Source organism: Lissotriton helveticus, chromosome 1_2 (genome assembly GCF_964261635.1).
Source record: "Lissotriton helveticus chromosome 1_2, aLisHel1.1, whole genome shotgun sequence".
In the NCBI taxonomy this organism is placed as follows: Eukaryota; Metazoa; Chordata; class Amphibia; order Caudata; family Salamandridae; genus Lissotriton; species Lissotriton helveticus.
Window position 1 is genome coordinate 327,607,691 of NC_136058.1, and position 18,902 is coordinate 327,626,592.

The following is an 18,902-nucleotide window of genomic DNA, read 5'->3' on the forward strand; positions in this document are numbered from 1 at the left end:
CCTAATGAGATGCACGGCTGAGACAATAAACCGGCACGGCAGAAGCGGCTCAAGCGGGGCCATCTGCCTTACAGTATCATCCCCCTCATCGTAAAAGATATTTACAAAGAACATGTGTCTTCCACAAATATCTTGAGAGTCCCAGGGTAACGAAGCGGACAGTGTCCGTTCGCTGGCTACTTGAGGGCAAGAGACAAAATGGATGCCGTATCTAAGATGGAACCCGTGGGTACAGATGAAAAACCCACATATCAAATGAACGGTTTAAGTTAGCACAGCGAAACTGCGCATACTTACTAAACTCGTCATTTGCGGTTCTTAGATACCAGACTCGACCATATTCGTGCGATTCGAAAACATCACTTACAATTGTCACGGAACCTCACCCGGGTACTTTGCCATCCCGTTGGCCTCCTGGAGATTGGTGCCCCGGACGCCCGGGGGAGGTCTGTCCGGGGCCCATGGAGCCCGTCCTGGGCAGTGTGACATGCCGTCGGCCTGGAGGTGGGAGACCCGGACGCCCGGGGGAAGGCTGCCCGGGACCCGTGGAGCCCTTCCCGGGTACTTTGCCATCCCGTTGGCCTCCTGGAGATGGGTGCCCCAGACGCCCAGGGGAGGTCTGTCCGGGACACGTGGAGCCCGTCCTGGGCATTGAGCCATGCCGTTGGCCCGGAGAATGGAGCCCCCAGACGCCCGGGGGAGGTGTTGCCCAGGCATATCTCATCTGGTCCCCCGGGCAGAGAACCACCAGCCCTGGAGGGGTGTCCGGGCGTACCCTGCCCCTAGTAATCCGGAGGAAAATTACCCCCCTTTCTTGCAATCCGTGCACGCGAGGTGACAGAGGGGACCCAAGGCGTAAAAGAACCCGACCTCATGGAGCCCTAGCTGGGATCCGGGAGGCGAATGGCACATCATCGGGACTTCCAGGGAAGCCCGGCCATCTGGTCGCCCCATTGGAAAGCATCGCGGGTGACCAGATGGCCGGGATTGAAAGGACTCCCAGCTCCCCATCCATCCCAAGCCTTCGCGGTAGGGTTCCTGACTGCCTGCCCACGCAAGGCAGGGCTCTTGGACCCCGGCTGGGCCTCAGGCGCAGGTTGGACCACCGGAGCTCTAGGGCCCGCACGACCTGGGGGAGGAATGCCCGGGACCCGTGGAGCCCGTCCTGGGTACTTTGACATGGTGTCGGCCTGGAGGTGGGTGCCCCGGATGCCCGTGGGAAGCTGTCCGGGACCCATGGAGCCCGTCCTGGGTACTTTGACATTCCGTCGTCCTGGAGGTGGGAGCCCCGGACGCCCGGGGGGAGGTCTGCCCGGGACCCATGGAGCCCGTCCTGGGTACTTTGCTAATGCCGTTGGCCTCATGGAGATGGGTGCCCCGGACGCCCGGTGGAGGTCTACCCGGGACCCATGGAGCCCTTCCCGGGTACTTTGCCAATGCCGTTGGCCTCATGGAGATGGGTGCCCCGGACGCCCGGGGGAGGTCTGCCCGGGACCCATGGAGCCCGTCCTGGGTACTTTGCCAATGCCGTTGGCCTCATGGAGATGGGTGCCCCGGATGCCCGGGGGAGGTCTGCCCGGGACCCATGGAGCCCGTCCTGGGTACTTTGCCAATGCCGTTGGCCTCATGGAGATGGGTGCCCCGGACGCCCGGGGGAGGTCTGCCCGGGACCCATGGAGCCCGTCCTGGGTACTTTGCCAATGCCGTTGGCCTCCTGGAGATGGGTGTCCCGGACGCCCGGGGGAGGACTGTCCCGGACTCATGGAGCCCGTCCTGGGCACTTTGACATGCCCTCGGCCTGGAGGTGGGAGACCCGGACGCCCGGGGGAGGGCTGCCCGGGACCCATGGAGCCCTTCCCGGTTACTCTGCCATCCCGTTGGCCTCCTGGAGATGGGCGCCCCGGACGCCCGGGGGAGGTCTGTCCGGGGCCCATGGAGCCCGTCCTGGGCACTTTGACATGCCGTCGTCCTGGAGGTGGGAGCCCCGGACGCCCGGGGGAGGGCTGCCCGGGACCCATGGAGCCCTTCCCGGTTACTCTGCCATCCCGTTGGCCTCCTGGAGATGGGCGCCCCGGACGCCGGGGGAGGTCTGTCCGGGGCCCATGGAGCCCGTCCTGGGCAGTGTGACATGCCGTCGGCCTGGAGGTGGGAGCCCCGGACGCCCGGGGGAAGGCTGCCCGGGACCCGTGGAGCCCTTCCCGGGTACTTTGCCATCCCGTTGGCCTCCTGGAAAATTGGTGCCCCGGACGCCCGGGGGAGGTCTGTCCGGGGCCCATGGAGCCCGTCCTGGGCAGTGTGACATGCCGTTGGCCTGGAGGTGGGAGCCCCGGACGCCCGGGGGAAGGCTGCCCGGGACCCGTGGAGCCCTTCCCGGGTACTTTGCCATCCCGTTGGCCTCCTGGAGATGGGTGCCCCGGACGCCCAGGGGAGGTCTGTCCGGGACACGTGGAGCCCGTCCTGGGCATTGAGCCATGCCGTTAGCCCGGAGAATGGAGCCCCCAGACGCCCGGGGGAGGTGTTGCCCAGGCATATCTCATCTGGTCCCCCGGGCAGAGAACCACCAGCCCTGGAGGGGTGTCCGGGCGTACCCTGCCCCTAGTAATCCGGAGGAAAATTACCCCCCTTTCTTGCAATCCGTGCACGCGAGGTGACAGAGGGGACCCAAGGCATAAAAGAACCCGACCTCATGGAGCCCTAGCTGGGATCCGGGAGGCGAATGGCACATCATCGGGACTTCCAGGGAAGCCCGGCCATCTGGTCGCCCCATTGGAAAGCATCGCGGGCGACCAGATGGCCGGGATTGAAAGAACTCCCAGCTCCCCATCCATCCCAAGCCTTCGCGGTAGGGTTCCTGACTGCCTGCCCACGCAAGGCAGGGCTCTTGGACCCCGGCTGGGCCTCAGGCGCAGGTTGGACCACCGGAGCTCTAGGGCCCGGACGACCTGAGGGAGGAATGCCCGGGACCCGTGGAGCCCGTCCTGGGTACTTTGACATGCCGTCGGCCTGGAGGTGGGTGCCCCGGATGCCCGGGGGAAGCTGCCCGGGACCCATGGAGCCCGTCCTGGGTACTTTGACATTCCGTCGTCCTGGAGGTGGGAGCCTCGGACGCCCGGGGGGAGGTCTGCCCGGGACCCATGGAGCCCGTCCTGGGTACTTTGCTAATGCCGTTGGCCTCATGGAGATGGGTGCCCCGGACGCCCGGGGGAGGTCTACCCGGGACCCATGGAGCCCTTCCCGGGTACTTTGCCAATGCCGTTGGCCTCATGGAGATGGGTGCCCCGGACGCCCGGGGGAGTTCTGCCCGGGACCCATGGAGCCCGTCCTGGGTACTTTGCCAATGCCGTTGGCCTCATGGAGATGGGTGCCCCGGATGCCCGGGGGAGGTCTGCCCGGGACCCATGGAGCCCGTCCTGGGTACTTTGCCAATGCCGTTGGCCTCATGGAGATGGGTGCCCCGGACGCCCGGGGGAGGTCTGCCGGGACCCATGGAGCCCGTCCTGGGTACTTTGCCAATGCCGTTGGCCTCCTGGAGATGGGTGTCCCGGACGCCCGGGGGAGGACTGTCCCGGACTCATGGAGCCCGTCCTGGGCACTTTGACATGCCCTCGGCCTGGAGGTGGGAGCCCCGGACGCCCGGGGGAGGGCTGCCCGTGACCCATGGAGCCCGACCCGGGCACTCTGCCATGCCGTCAGCCTGGATGGAGCCCCGGACGCCCGGGGGACGAATGCCCGGGACGCATGGAGCCCGTCCTGGTCACTTTTCCGTGCCTTCGGCCTGGAGCCCCCAGACACCCAGGGGAGGCCCACGGTGAAAACCATGGAGCCCGACCTGGGCACTCTGCCATACCGTCAGCCTAGATGGAGCCCCGGACGCCCAGGGGACGAATGCCCGGGACGCATGGAGCCCGTCCTGGGCACTTTTCCATGCATTCGGCCTGGAGCCCCCAGACACCCAGGGGAGGACCACCGTGAAAACCATGGAGCCCGACCTGGGCACTCTTCCATACCGTCAGCCTAGATGGAGCCCCGGACGCCCGGGGGATGAATGCCCGGTACGCATGGAGCCTGTCCTGGGCACTTTTGCATGCCGTCAGCCTGGATGGAGCCCTGGACACCCGGGGGACGACTGCCCAGGAGCCATGGAGCCCGTCCTGGGCAATTTGACATGCAGTTGGCCTGGAGGAAGGAAGCCCCGGATGGCCTAGGGAGGTGTTGCCCAGGCATAGCCCATCTGGTCCCCATGGCAGAGAACCACCACCCTCGGAGGGGTGTCCGGGCGTACCCTTCTCCCTAGTAATCCGGAGCAAAATTACCCCCTTTTCTTGTAATCTGTGCACGCGAGGTGACAGAGGGGACCCAAGGCGTGAAAGAACCCGACCTCATGGAGCCCTAGCTGGGATCCGGGAGGCGAATGGCACCTCATCGGGACTTCCAGGGAAGTTCGGCCATTTAGTCGCCCCATAGGAAAGCATTGCGGGCGACCAGATGGCCGAGGGGATCTGGGCTACCAGATGGCCGGGCACGAAAGTGAAGCCGCCTGGACTCTCCCCACCCCGTCCCCGTCCCGGGACGAATGCCCAGGACGCATGGAGCCCGTCCTGGGCACTTTTCCATGCCGTCGGCCTGGAGCGCCCCGACACCCAGGGGAGGACCACACTGGAAACCCTGGAGCCCGACCCGGGCACTCTGCCATGATGTCAGCCTGGATGGAGCCCCGGACGCCCGGGGGACGAAGGCCCGGGACGCATGGAGCCCGTCCTGGGCACTCTGCCATGCCGTCGGCCTGGATGGAGCCCCGGACGCCCGGGGGACGACTGCCCAAGAGCCATGGAGCCCATCCCGGGCACTCTGCCATGCCGTCCCGACAAATTCGTACGGACTCCTAACCTTCCGACACGGATCGGAATCGAGCCCTTTCTGACCCAGCAGATTTCAGGTTGACTTGCTATATACTTTACGTACGATTTTATGGGGGCCGATTCCGATCCGGTACGTAAAAGCACATCCGACCGACATGTCGGACAACCACGTACACCCAGGGGATAGGACTGCCCGGGTCACATGGACCCCGTCCTGGGCACTCTGATCTGCCGCCGGCGCCGGGGATCGAACCGTGATCACCAGATGGGGATATCCCAAAAATCTGGCATGGATACGGCACGCCAGGACAGGTTTGGACACCCCTGTGGTAGAGCATTTGACTGCAGATCAAGAGGTCCCTGGTTCAAATCCGGGTGTCCCCTCACCCTATTTTGATTCTGTGGTTTGTAATTGGGACTTTTCATCAATTCCATTTGGATCATCTTTGACAGAGTCAGTGTTCCCTTGGATATTGCACTTTAATAGCATTTCAGTGTTTCCTGCTCAAAACCTGTGAGTAAATGCAGTTTTTAACACTCTGCTTGGTATTCCCTTTGAGGAATTTCTGAAACATCATTGATCAATTTTGGAATTCGGCTCTTCCTTTCACAGCACTAAACAAAGGGAATGGACTATGAAACCAATTGACAACTTTGTTATACTGTTTGATGCTTTCTTGTATTGCACTGAAGAAATGGCGTATAAAACTTGGCAGCGAAGCAGTCAATCTATTTCTCATTTCACCTGTGTCTTCAATCTTACATATATTCCACCTCTTCTCTGTGCATGCAAAGTATGTGTTTGTTTGAAGCACTTCATTTTTGTGCAACGTAGGAACTATTTAATTTCTCCCTAAAAGCTCTGCCTACGTGCAAGATGTACGAACTATTATTGCAGTTGCAAGAAGGCTGGTATGAAGAATCAGGCCATTTGCAAACGCAAAATGGCTTTTTCTGATGTATTAAATGGAAGGTATTCGAAAGGGGTGTTTGGGTGTACCTTCCAAATACCGAATTGTAGTGGTACGTAGAAATGTTTTTCCACCATAATTTGGCCCAAAACAATCATACTTCATCACCATCTCAGTGATTGTGGTAACCAATCCTCAAATGATAAGGTGTCCCGTAAAAACCTCTTCCCCTTTAAGAATGTTTCAAAACAATCATTGTATGTAGAGGCATTGGTCCTATGTACCACTGCCTATTCAAATAAAATAACAATGAAACAAATAGCTGTTTTTTAAATGATCCAGTTTTCCTTTAATAATTAATATTAAGGACTACTTCTCCTGTTCCACAGTTTCAAGGTTGTACTTTCCGGAACAACTTAGTATGATCCTCTCACTCTTTCATGATGTACTGATATTTTGTCATTCTAATTGTACTGTAAAGCTGGGGACATAGCTCAGTGGTAGAGCATTTGACTGCAGATCAAGAGGTCCCTGGTTCAAATCCTGGTGTCCCCTCACCCTATTTTGATTCTGTTGTTTGTAATTGGGACTTTCCATCAATTCCATTTGGATCATCTTTGACAGAGTCAGTGTTCCCTTGGATATTGTACTTTAATGGCATTACAGTGTTTGCTTCTCAAAACCTGTGAGTAAATGCAGTTTTTAACACTCGGCTTGGTATTCCCTTTGTGAAATTTCTGAAACATCATTGATCAATTTTGGAATTCGGCTCTTCCTTTCACAGCACTAAACAAAGGGAATGGACTATGAAACCAATTGGCAACTTTGTTATACTGTTTGGTGCTTTCTTGTATTGCACTGAAGAAATGGCGTATAAAACTTGGCAGCGAAGCAGTCAATCTATTTCTCATTTCACCTGTGTCTTCAGTCTTACATATATTCCACCTCTTCTCTGTGCATGCAAAGTATGTGTTTGTTTGAAGCACTTCATTTTTGTGCAACGTAGGAACTATTTAATTTCTCCTTAAAAGCTCTGCCTACGTGCAAGATGTACGAACTATCATTGCAGTTGCAAGAAGGCTGGTCTGAAGAATCAGGCCATTTGCAAACGCAAATTGGCTTTTTCTGATGTATTAAATGGAAGGTATTCGAAAGGGGTGTTTGGGTGTATCTTCCAAATACCGAATTGTAGTGGTATGTAGAAATGTTTTTCCACCATTATTTGACCCAAAACAATCATACTTCTTCACCATCTCAGTGATTGTGGTAAGCAATCCTCAAATGATAAAGTGTCCCGTAAAAACTTCTTCCCCTTTCAGAATGTTTCAAAACAATCATTGTATGTAGAGGCATTGGTCCTATGTACCACTGCCTATTCAAATAAACTAACAATGAAACAAATACATCTGTTTTTTAAATGATCCAGTTTTCCTTTAATAAATAATATTAAGGACTACTTCTCCTGTTCCACAGTTTTAAGGTTGTACTTTCTAGCACAACTTAGTATGATCCTCACACTCTTTCATGATGTACTGATATTTTGTCATTCTGATTTTACTGAAAAGCTGGGGATATAGCTCAGTGGTAGAGCATTTGACTGCAGATCAAGAGGTCCCTGGTTCAAACCCGGGTGTCCCCTGCCCCTATTTTGATTCTGTTGTTTGTAATTGGGACTTTTCATCAATTCCATTTGTATCATCTTTGACAGAGTCAGTGTTCCCTTGGATATTGCACTTTAATAGCATTTCAGTGTTTCCTGCTCAAAATCTGTGAGTAAATGCAGTTTTTAACACTCGGCTTGGTATTCCCTTTGGGAAATTTCTGAAACATCATTGATCAATTTTGAAATTGGGCTCTTCCTTTCACAGCACTAAACAAAGGGAATGCACTATGAAACCAATTGACAACTTTGTTATACTGTTTGGTGCTTTCTTGTATTGCACTGAAGAAATGGCGTATAAAACTTGGCAGCGAAGCAGTCAATCTATTTCTCATTTCACCTGTGTGTTCAGTCTTACATATATTCCACCTCTTCTCTGTGCATGCAAAGTATGTGTTTGTTTGAAGCACTTCATTTTTGTGCAATGTAGGAACTATTTAATTTCTCCTTAAAAGCTCTGCCTACGTGCAAGATGTTAGAACTATCATTGCAGTTGCAAGAAGGCTGGTCTGAAGAATCAGGCCATTTGCAAACGCAAAATGGCTTTTTCTGATGTATTAAATGGATGGTATTTGAAAGGGGTGTTTGGGTGTACCTTCCAAATACCGAATTGTAGTGGTACGTAGAAATGTTTTTCCACCATAATTTGGCCCAAAACAATCATACTTCATCACCATCTCAGTGATTGTGGTAACCAATCCTCAAATGATAAGGTGTCCCGTAAAAACCTCTTCCCCTTTAAGAATGTTTCAAAACAATCATTGTATGTAGAGGCATTGGTCCTATGTACCACTGCCTATTCAAATAAACTAACAATGAAACAAATAAATCTGTTTTTTAAATGATCCAGTTTTCCTTTAATAAATAATATTAAGGACTACTTCTCCTGTTCCACAGTTTCAAGGTTGTACTTTCTGGCACAACTTAGTATGATCCTCACACTCTTTCATGATGTACTGATATTTTGTCATTCTGATTTTACTGAAAAGCTGGGGATATAGCTCAGTGGTAGAGCATTTGACTGCAGATCAAGAGGTCCCTGGTTCAAATCCGGGTGTACCCTCACCCTATTTTGATTCCGGTGTTTGTAATTGGGACTTTTCATCAATTCCATTTGGATCATCTTTGACAGAGTCAGTGTTCCTTTGGATATTGCACTTTAATAGCATTTCAGTGATTTCTGCTCAAAACCTGTGAGTAAATGCAGTTTTTAACACTCGGCTTGGTATTCCCTTTGGGAAATTTGTGAAACATCATTGATCAATTTTGGAATTCGGCTCTTCCTTTCACAGCACTAAACAAAGGGAATGGACTATGAAACCAATTGACAACTTTGTTATACTGTTTGGTGCTTTCTTGTATTGCACTGAAGAAATGGCGTATAAAACTTGGCAGCGAAGCAGTCAACTATTTCTCATTTTACCTGTGTCTTCAGTCTTACATATATTCCACCTCTACTCTGTGCATGCAAAGTATGTGTTTGTTTGAAGCACTTCATTTTTGTGCAACGTAGGAACTATTTAATTTCTCCTTAAAAGCTCTGCCTACGTGCAAGATGTACGAACTATCATTGCAGTTGCAAGAAGGCTGGTCTGAAGAATCAGGCCATTTGCAAACGCAAAATGGCTTTTTCTGATGTATTAAATGGAAGGTATTCGAAAGGGGTGTTTGGGTGTGCCTTCCAAATACCGAATTGTAGTGGTACATAGAAATGTTTTTCCACCATAATTTGGCCCAAAACAATCATACTTCATCACCATCTCAGTGATTGTGGTAACCAATCCTCAAATGATAAGGTGTCCCGTAAAAACCTCTTCCCCTTTAAGAATGTTTCAAAACAATCATTGTATGTAGAGGCATTGGTCCTATGTACCACTGCCTATTCAAATAAAATAACAATGAATCAAATATCTGTTTTTTAAATGATCCAGTTTTCCTTTAATAAATAATATTAAGGACTACTTCTCCTGTTCCACAGTTTCAAGGTTGTACTTTCCAGAACAACTTAGTATGATCCTCTCACTCTTTCATGATGTACTGATATTTTGTCATTCTGATTTTACTGTAAAGCTGGGGATATAGCTCAGTGGTAGAGCATTTGACTGCAGATCAAGAGGTCCCTGGTTCAAATCCAGGTGTCCCCTCACCCTATTTTGATTCTGTTGTTTGTAATTGGGACTTTTCATCAATTCCATTTGGATCATCTTTGACAGAGTCAGTGTTCCCTTGGATATTGCACCTTAATAGCATTTCAGTGTTTCCTGCTCAAAACCTGTGAGTAAATGCCGTTTTTAACACTCGGCTTGTTATTCGCTTTGGGAAATTTCTGAAACATCATTGATCAATTTTGGAATTCGGCTCTTCCTTTCACAGCACTAAACAAAGGGAATGGACTATGAAACCAATTGACAACTTTGTTATACTGTTTGGTGCTTTCTTGTATTGCACTGAAGAAATGGCGTATAAAACTTGGCAGCGAAGCAGTCAACTATTTCTCATTTCACCTGTGTCTTCAGTCTTACATATATTCCACCTCTTCTCTGTGCATGCAAAGTATGTGTTTGTTTGAAGCACTTCATTTTTGTGCAACGTAGGAACTATTTAATTTCTCCTTAAAAGCTCTGCCTACGTGCAAGATGTACGAACTATCATTGCAGTTGCAAGAAGGCTGGTCTGAAGAATCAGGCCATTTGCAAACGCAAAATGGCTTTTTCTGATGTATTAAATGGAAGGTATTCGAAAGGGGTGTTTGGGTGTACCTTCCAAATACCGAATTGTAGTGGTACGTAGAAATGTTTTTCCACCATAATTTGGCCCAAAACAATCATACTTCATCACCATCTCAGTGATTGTGGTAACCAATCCTCAAATGATAAGGTGTCCCGTAAAAACCTCTTCCCCTTTAACCACTTGGCTGCTAAGGTACTCCCTCTTCTTCCCATTGACTTTCCATTGAAATCAATGGAAAGTCCATGACGAGTTACCCTTGTCATTAGCGCTGAAGGGGTTAAGAATGTTTCAAAACAATCATTGTATGTAGAGGCATTGGTCCTACGTACCACTGCCTATTCAAATAAACTAACAATGAAACAAATAAATCTGTTTTTTAAATGATCCAGTTTTCCTTTAATAAATAATATTAAGGACTATTTCTCCTGTTCCACAGTTTCAAGGTTGTACTTTCTGGCACAACTTAGTATGATCCTCACAATCTTTCATGATGTACTGATATTTTGTCATTCTGATTTTCCTGAAAAGCTGGGGATATAGCTCAGTGGTAGAGCATTTGACAGCAGATCAAGAGGTCACTGGTTCAAATCCGGGTGTCCCCTCACCCTATTTTGATTCCGTTGTTTGTAATTGGGACTTTTCATCAATTCCATTTGGATCATCTTTGACAGAGTCAGTGTTCCTTTGGATATTGCACTTTAATAGCATTTCAGTGATTCCTGCTCAAAACCTGTGAGTAAATGCAGTTTTTAACACTCGGCTTGGTATTCCCTTTGGGAAATTTGTGAAACATCATTGATCAATTTTGGAATTCGGCTCTTCCTTTCACAGCACTAAACAAAGGGAATGGACTATGAAACCAATTGACAACTTTGTTATACTGTTTGGTGCTTTCTTGTATTGCACTGAAGAAATGGCGTATAAAACTTGGCAGCGAAGCAGTCAATCTATTTCTCATTTCACCTGTGTCCTCAGTCTTACATATATTCCACCTCTTCTCTGTGCATGCAAAGTATGTGTTTGTTTGAAGCACTTCATTTTTGTGCAACGTAGGAACTATTTAATTTCTCCTTAAAAGCTCTGCCTACCTGCAAGATGTACGAACTATCATTGCAGTTGCAAGAAGGCTGGTCTGAAGAATCAGGCCATTTGCAAACGCAAAATGGCTTTTTCTGATGTATTAAATGGAAGGTATTTGAAAGGGGTGTTTGGGTGTGCATTCCGAATACCGAATTGTAGTGGTACGTAGTAATGTTTTTCCACCATAATTTGGCCCAAAACAATCATACTTCATCACCATCTCAGTGATTGTGGTAACCAATCCTAAAATGATAAGGTGTCCCGCAAAAACCTCTTCCCCTTTAAGAATGTTTCAAAACAATCATTGTATGTAGAGGCATTGGTCCTATGTACCACTGCCTATTCAAATAAAATAACAATGAAACAAATATCTGTTTTTTAAATGATCCAGTTTTTCTTAAATAAATAATATTAAGGACTACTTCTCCTGTTCCACAGTTTCAAGATTGTACTTTCCGGAACAACTTAGTATGATCCTCTCACTCTTTCATGATGTACTGATATTTTATCATTCTGATTGTACTGTAAAGCTGGGGCTATAGCTCAGTGGTAGGGCATCTGACTGCAGCTCAAGAGGTCCCTGGTTCAAATCCTGGTGTCCCATCACCCTATTTTGATTCTGTTGTTTGTGTTTGGGACTTTCCATCAATTCCATTTGGATCATCTTTGACAGAGTCAGTGTTCCCTTGGATATTGCACTTTAATGGCATTACAGTGTTTGCTTCTCAAAACCTGTGAGTAAATGCAGTTTTTAACACTCAGCTTGGTATTCCCCTTTGGGAAATTTCTGAAACATCATTGATCAATTTTGGAATTTGGCTCTTCCTTTCACAGCACTAAACAAAGGGAATGGACTATGAAACCAATTGACAACTTTGTTATACTGTTTGGTGCTTTCTTGTATTGCACTGAAGAAATGGCGTATACAACTTGGCAGCGAAGCAGTCAATCTATTTCTCATTTCACCTGTGTCTTCAGTCTTACATATATTCCACCTCTTCTCTGTGCATGCAAAGTATGTGTTTGTTTGAAGCACTTCGTTTTTGTGCAACGTAGGAACTATTTAATTTCTCCTTAAAAGCTCTGCCTATGTGCAAGATGTACAAACTATCATTGCAGTTGCAAGAAGGCTGGTCTGAAGAATCAGGCCATTTGCAAACGCAAAATGGCTTTTTCTGATGTATTAAATGGAAGGTATTCGAAAGGGGTGTTTGGGTGTACCTTCCAAATACCGAATTGTAGTGGTACGTAGAAATGTTTTTCCACCATAATTTGGCCCAAAACAATCATACTTCATCACCATCTCAGTGATTGTGGTAACCAATCCTCAAATGATAAGGTGTCCCGTAAAAACTTCTTCCCCTTTAAGAATGTTTCAAAACAATCATTGTATGTAGAGGCATTGGTCCTATGTACCACTGCCTATTCAAATAAACTAACAATGAAACAAATAAATCTGTTTTTTAAATGATCCAGTTTTCCTTAAATAAATAATATTAAGGACTACTTCTCATGTTCCACAGTTTCAAGGTTGTACTTTCTGGCACAACTTAGTATGATCCTCACACTCTTTCATGATGTACTGATATTTTGTCATTCTGAGTTTTACTGAAAAGCCGGGGATATAGCTCAGTGGTAGAGCATTTGACTGCAGATCAAGAGGTCCCTGGTTCATATCCGGGCGTCCCCTCACCCTATTTTGATTCTGTTGTTTGTAATTGGGACTTTCCATCAATTCCATTTGGATCATCTTTGACAGAGTCAGTGTTCCCTTGGATATTGCATTTTAATGGCATTACAGTGTTTGCTTCTCAAAACCTGTGAGTAAATGCAGTTTTTAACACTCGGCTTGGTATTCCCTTTGGGAAATTTCTGAAACATCATTGATCAATTTTGGAATTCGGCTCTTCCTTTCACAGCACTAAACAAAGGGAATGGACTATGAAACCAATTGACAACTTTGTTATACTGTTTGGTGCTTTCTTGTATTGCACTGAAGAAATGGCGTATAAAACTTGGCAGCGAAGCACACAATCTATTTCTCATTTCACCTGTGTCTTCAGTCTTACATATATTCCACCTCTTCTCTGTGCATGCAAAGTATGTGTTTGTTTGAAGCACTTCATTTTTGTGCAACGTAAGAACTATTTAATTTCTCCCTAAAAGCTCTGCCTACGTGCAAGATGTACGAACTATCATTGCAGTTGCAAGAAGGCTGGTCTGAAGAATCAGGCCATTTGCAAACGCAAAATGGCTTTTTCTGATGTATTAAATGGAAGGTATTCGAAAGGGGTGTTTGGGTGTACCTTCCAAATACCGAATTGTAGTGGTACGTAGAAATGTTTTTCCACCATAATTAAGCCCAAAACAATCATACTTCATCACCATCTCAGTGATTGTGGTAACCAATCCTCAAATGATAAGGTGTCCCATAAAAACCTCTTCCCCTTTAAGAATGTTTCAAAACAATCATTGTATGTCGAGGCATTGGTCCTATGTACCACTGCCTATTCAAATAAAATAAAATTGAAACAAATATCTGTTTTTTAAATGATCCAGTTTTCCTTTAATAAATAATATTAAGGACTACTTCTCCTGTTCCACAGTTTCAAGGTTGTACTTTCTGGCACAACTTAGTATGATCCTCACACTCTTTCATGATGTACCGATATTTTGTCATGATGATTTTACTGAAAAGCTGGGGATATAGCTCAGTGTTAGAGCATTTGACTGCAGATCAAGAGGTCCCTCGTCCAAATCCGGGTGTCCCCTCACCCTATTTTGATTTTGTTGTTTGTAATTGGGACTTTTCATCAATTCCATTTGGATCATCTTTGACAGAGTCAGTGTTCCCTTGGATATTGCACTTTAATAGCATTTCAGTGTTTCCTGCTCAAAACCTGTGAGTAAATGCAGTTTTTAACACTCGGCTTGTTATTCCCTTTGGGAAATTTCTGAAACATCATTGATCAATTTTGGAATTCGGCTCTTCCTTTCACAGCACTAAACAAAGGGAATGGACTATGAAACCAATTGACAACTTTGTTATACTGTTTGGTGCTTTCTTGTATTGCACTGAAGAAATGGCGTATAAAACTTGGCAGCGAAGCAGTCAATCTATTTCTCATTTCACCTGTGTCTTCAGTCTTACATATATTCCACCTCTTCTCTGTGCATGCAAAGTATGTGTTTGTTTGAAGCACTTCATTTTTGTGCAACGTAGGAACTATTTAATTTCTCCTTAAAAGCTCTGCCTACGTGCAAGATGTACGAACTATCATTGCAGTTGCAAGAAGGCTGGTCTGAAGAATCAGGCCATTTGCAAACGCAAAATGCCTTTTCTGATGTATTAAATGGAAGGTATTCGAAAGGGGTGTTTGGGTGTACCTTCCAAATACCGAATTGTAGTGGTACCTAGAATTGTTTTTCCACCATAATTTGGCCCAAAACAATCATACTTCATCACCATCTCCGTGATTGTGGTAACCAATCCTCAAATGATAAGGTGTCCCATAAAAACCTCTTCCCCTTTAAGAATGTTTCAAAACAATCATTGTATGTAGAGGCATTGGTCCTATGTAACACTGACTATTCAAATAAAATAACAATGAAACAAATATCTGTTTTTTAAATGATCCAGTTTTCCTTTAATAAATAATATTAAGGACTACTTCTCCTGTTCCACAGTTTCAAGGTTGTACTTTCTGGCACAACTTAGTATGATCCTCACACTCTTTCAATATGTACTGATATTTTGTCATTCTGATTTTACTGAAAAGCTGGGGATATAGCTCAGTGGTAGAGCATTTGACTGCAGATCAAGCGGTCCCTGGTTCAAATCCGGGTGTCCCCTCACCCTATTTTGATTCTGTTGTTTGTAATTGGGACTTTTCATCAATTCCATTTGGATCATCTTTGACAGAGTCATTGTTCCCTTGGATATTGCACTTTAATAGCATTTCAGTGTTTCCTGCTAAAAACCTGTGAGTAAATGCAGTTTTTAACACTCGGCTTGGTATTCCCTTTGGGAAATTTCTGAAACATCATTGATCAATTTTGGAATTCGGCTCTTCCTTTCACAGCACTAAACAAAGGGAATGGACTATGAAACCAATTGACAACTTTGTTATACTGTTTGGTGCTTTCTTGTATTGCACTGAAGAAATGGCGTATAAAACTTGGCAGCGAAGCAGTCAATCTATTTCTCATTTCACCTGTGTCTTCAGTCTTACATATATTCCACCTCTTCTCTGTGCATGCAAAGTATGTGTTTGTTTGAAGCACTTCATTTTTGTGCAACGTAAGAACTATTTAATTTCTCCCTAAAAGCTCTGCCTACATGCAAGATGCACGAACTATCATTGCAGTTACAAGAAGGCTGGTCTGAAGAATCAGGCCATTTGCAAACGCAAAATGGCTTTTTCTGATGTATTAAATGGAAGGTATTCGAAATGGGTGTTTGGGTGTACCTTCCAAATACCGAATTGTAGTGGTACGTAGAAATGTTTTTCCACCATAATTTGGCCCAAAACAATCATACTGCATCACCATCTCAGTGATTGTGGTAATCAATCCTCAAATGATAAGGTGTCCCATAAAAACCTCTTCCCCTTTAAGAATGTTTCAAAACAATCATTGTATGTAGAGGCATTGGTCCTATGTACCACTGCCTATTCAAATAAAATAACAATGAAACAAATAAATCTGTTTTTTAAATGATCCAGTTTTCCTTTAATAAATAATATTAAGGACTACTTCTCCTGTTCCACAGTTTCAAGGTTGTACTTTCTGGCACAACTTAGTATGATCCTGACACTCTTTCATGATGTACTGATATTTTGTCATTCTGATTTTACTGAAAAGCTGGGGATATAGCTCAGTGGTAGAGCATTTGACTGCAGATCAAGAGGTCCCTGGTTCAAATCCGGGTGTCCTCTCACCCTATTTTGATTCTGTTGTTTGTAATTGGGACTTTTCATCAATTCTATTTGGATCATCTTTGACAGAGTCAGTGTTCCCTTGGATATTGCACTTTAATAGCATTTCAGTGATTCCTGCTTAAAACCTGTGAGTAAATGCAGTTTTTAACACTCGGCTTGGTATTCCCTTTGGGAAATTTCTGGAACATCATTGATCAATTTTGGAATTCGGCTCTTCCTTTCACAGCACTAAACAAAGGGAATGGACTATGAAACCAATTGACAACTTTGTTATACTGTTTGGTGCTTTCTTGTATTGCACTGAAGAAATGGTGTATAAAACTTGGCAGCGAAGCAGTCAATCTATTTCTCATTTCACCTGTGTCTTCAGTCTTACATATATTCCACCTCTTCTCTGTGCATGCAAAGTATGTGTTTGTTTGAAGCACCTCATTTTTGTGCAACGTAGGAACTATTTAATTTCTCCTTAAAAGCTCTGCCTACGTGCAAGATGTACGAACTATCATTGCAGTTGCAGGCAGGCTGGTCTGAAGAATCAGGCCATTTGCAAACGCAAAATGGCTTTTTCTGATGTATTAAATGGATGGTATTCGAAAGGGGTGTTTGGGTGTACCTTCCAAATACCGAATTGTAGTGGTACCTAGAAATGTTTTTCCACCATAATTTGGCCCAAAACAATCATACTTCATCACCATCTCAGTGATTGTGGTAACCAATCCTAAAATGATAAGGTGTCCCGTAAAAACCTCTTCCCCTTTAAGAATGTTTCAAAACAATCATTGTATGTAGAGGCATTGGTCCTATGTACCACTGCCTATTCAAATAAAATAACAATTAAACAAATATCTGTTTTTTAAATGATCCAGTTTTCCTTTAATAAATAATATTAAGGACTACTTCTCCTGTTCCACAGTTTCAAGGTTGTACTTTCTGGCACAACTTAGTATGATCCTCACACTCTTTCATGATGTACTGATATTTTGTCATTCTGATTTTACTGAAAAGCTGGGGATATAGCTCAGTGGTAGAGCATTTGACTGCAGATCAAGAGGTCCCTGGTTCAAATCCGGGTGTCCTCTCACCCTATTTTGATTCTGTTGTTTGTAATTGGGACTTTTCATCAATTCTATTTGGATCATCTTTGACAGAGTCAGTGTTCCCTTGGATATTGCACTTTAATAGCATTTCAGTGATTCCTGCTTAAAACCTGTGAGTAAATGCAGTTTTTAACACTCGGCTTGGTATTCCCTTTGGGAAATTTCTGGAACATCATTGATCAATTTTGGAATTCGGCTCTTCCTTTCACAGCACTAAACAAAGGGAATGGACTATGAAACCAATTGACAACTTTGTTATACTGTTTGGTGCTTTCTTGTATTGCACTGAAGAAATGGTGTATAAAACTTGGCAGCGAAGCAGTCAATCTATTTCTCATTTCACCTGTGTCTTCAGTCTTACATATATTCCACCTCTTCTCTGTGCATGCAAAGTATGTGTTTGTTTGAAGCACCTCATTTTTGTGCAACGTAGGAACTATTTAATTTCTCCTTAAAAGCTCTGCCTACGTGCAAGATGTACGAACTATCATTGCAGTTGCAGGCAGGCTGGTCTGAAGAATCAGGCCATTTGCAAACGCAAAATGGCTTTTTCTGATGTATTAAATGGATGGTATTCGAAAGGGGTGTTTGGGTGTACCTTCCAAATACCGAATTGTAGTGGTACGTAGAAATGTTTTTCCACCATAATTTGGCCCAAAACAATCATACTTCATCACCATCTCAGTGATTGTGGTAACCAATCCTAAAATGATAAGGTGTCCCGTAAAAACCTCTTCCCCTTTAAGAATGTTTCAAAACAATCATTGTATGTAGAGGCATTGGTCCTATGTACCACTGCCTATTCAAATAAAATAACAATTAAACAAATATCTGTTTTTTAAATGATCCAGTTTTCCTTTAATAAATAATATTAAGGACTACTTCTCCTGTTCCACAGTTTCAAGGTTGTACTTTCTGGCACAACTTAGTATGATCCTCACACTCTTTCATGATGTACTGATATTTTGTCATTCTGATTTTACTGAAAAGCTGGGGATATAGCTCAGTGGTAGAGCATTTGACTGCAGATCAAGAGGTCCCTGGTTCAAATCCGGGTGTCCTCTCACCCTATTTTGATTCTGTTGTTTGTAATTGGGACTTTTCATCAATTCTATTTGGATCATCTTTGACAGAGTCAGTGTTCCCTTGGATATTGCACTTTAATAGCATTTCAGTGATTCCTGCTTAAAACCTGTGAGTAAATGCAGTTTTTAACACTCGGCTTGGTATTCCCTTTGGGAAATTTCTGAAACATTATTGATCAATTTTGGAATTCGGCTCTTCCTTTCACAGCACTAAACAAAGGGAATGGACTATGAAACCAATTGACAACTTTGTTATACTGTTTGGTGCTTTCTTGTATTGCACTGAAGAAATGGTGTATAAAACTTGGCAGCGAAGCAGTCAATCTATTTCTCATTTCACCTGTGTCTTCAGTCTTACATATATTCCACCTCTTCTCTGTGCATGCAAAGTATGTGTTTGTTTGAAGCACCTCATTTTTGTGCAACGTAGGAACTATTTAATTTCTCCTTAAAAGCTCTGCCTACGTGCAAGATGTACGAACTATCATTGCAGTTGCAGGCAGGCTGGTCTGAAGAATCAGGCCATTTGCAAACGCAAAA

General features: G+C 45.5%; 8 non-coding genes across 8 annotated transcripts; all 8 read left to right on the forward strand.

Annotated features, from left to right (window-relative positions):
- Nucleotides 1–6,253: 6,253 nt before the first annotated feature.
- TRNAC-GCA (transfer RNA cysteine (anticodon GCA)) lies at nt 6,254–6,325 on the forward strand. Its single transcript has one exon. It is a non-coding gene; the product is annotated as a tRNA-Cys (tRNA).
- A 1,012-nt stretch (nt 6,326–7,337) lies between these two features.
- TRNAC-GCA (transfer RNA cysteine (anticodon GCA)) lies at nt 7,338–7,409 on the forward strand. Its single transcript has one exon. It is a non-coding gene; the product is annotated as a tRNA-Cys (tRNA).
- Nucleotides 7,410–8,421: 1,012 nt separating this feature from the next.
- TRNAC-GCA (transfer RNA cysteine (anticodon GCA)) lies at nt 8,422–8,493 on the forward strand. Its single transcript has one exon. It is a non-coding gene; the product is annotated as a tRNA-Cys (tRNA).
- Nucleotides 8,494–9,502: 1,009 nt separating this feature from the next.
- On the forward strand, nt 9,503–9,574 carry TRNAC-GCA (transfer RNA cysteine (anticodon GCA)). The gene has a single exon. It is a non-coding gene; the product is annotated as a tRNA-Cys (tRNA).
- Nucleotides 9,575–15,021: 5,447 nt separating this feature from the next.
- Nucleotides 15,022–15,093, forward strand: TRNAC-GCA (transfer RNA cysteine (anticodon GCA)). The gene has a single exon. It is a non-coding gene; the product is annotated as a tRNA-Cys (tRNA).
- Nucleotides 15,094–16,105: 1,012 nt separating this feature from the next.
- Nucleotides 16,106–16,177, forward strand: TRNAC-GCA (transfer RNA cysteine (anticodon GCA)). The gene has a single exon. It is a non-coding gene; the product is annotated as a tRNA-Cys (tRNA).
- Nucleotides 16,178–17,187: 1,010 nt separating this feature from the next.
- TRNAC-GCA (transfer RNA cysteine (anticodon GCA)) lies at nt 17,188–17,259 on the forward strand. The gene has a single exon. It is a non-coding gene; the product is annotated as a tRNA-Cys (tRNA).
- A 1,010-nt stretch (nt 17,260–18,269) lies between these two features.
- On the forward strand, nt 18,270–18,341 carry TRNAC-GCA (transfer RNA cysteine (anticodon GCA)). The gene has a single exon. It is a non-coding gene; the product is annotated as a tRNA-Cys (tRNA).
- Nucleotides 18,342–18,902: the final 561 nt, after the last annotated feature.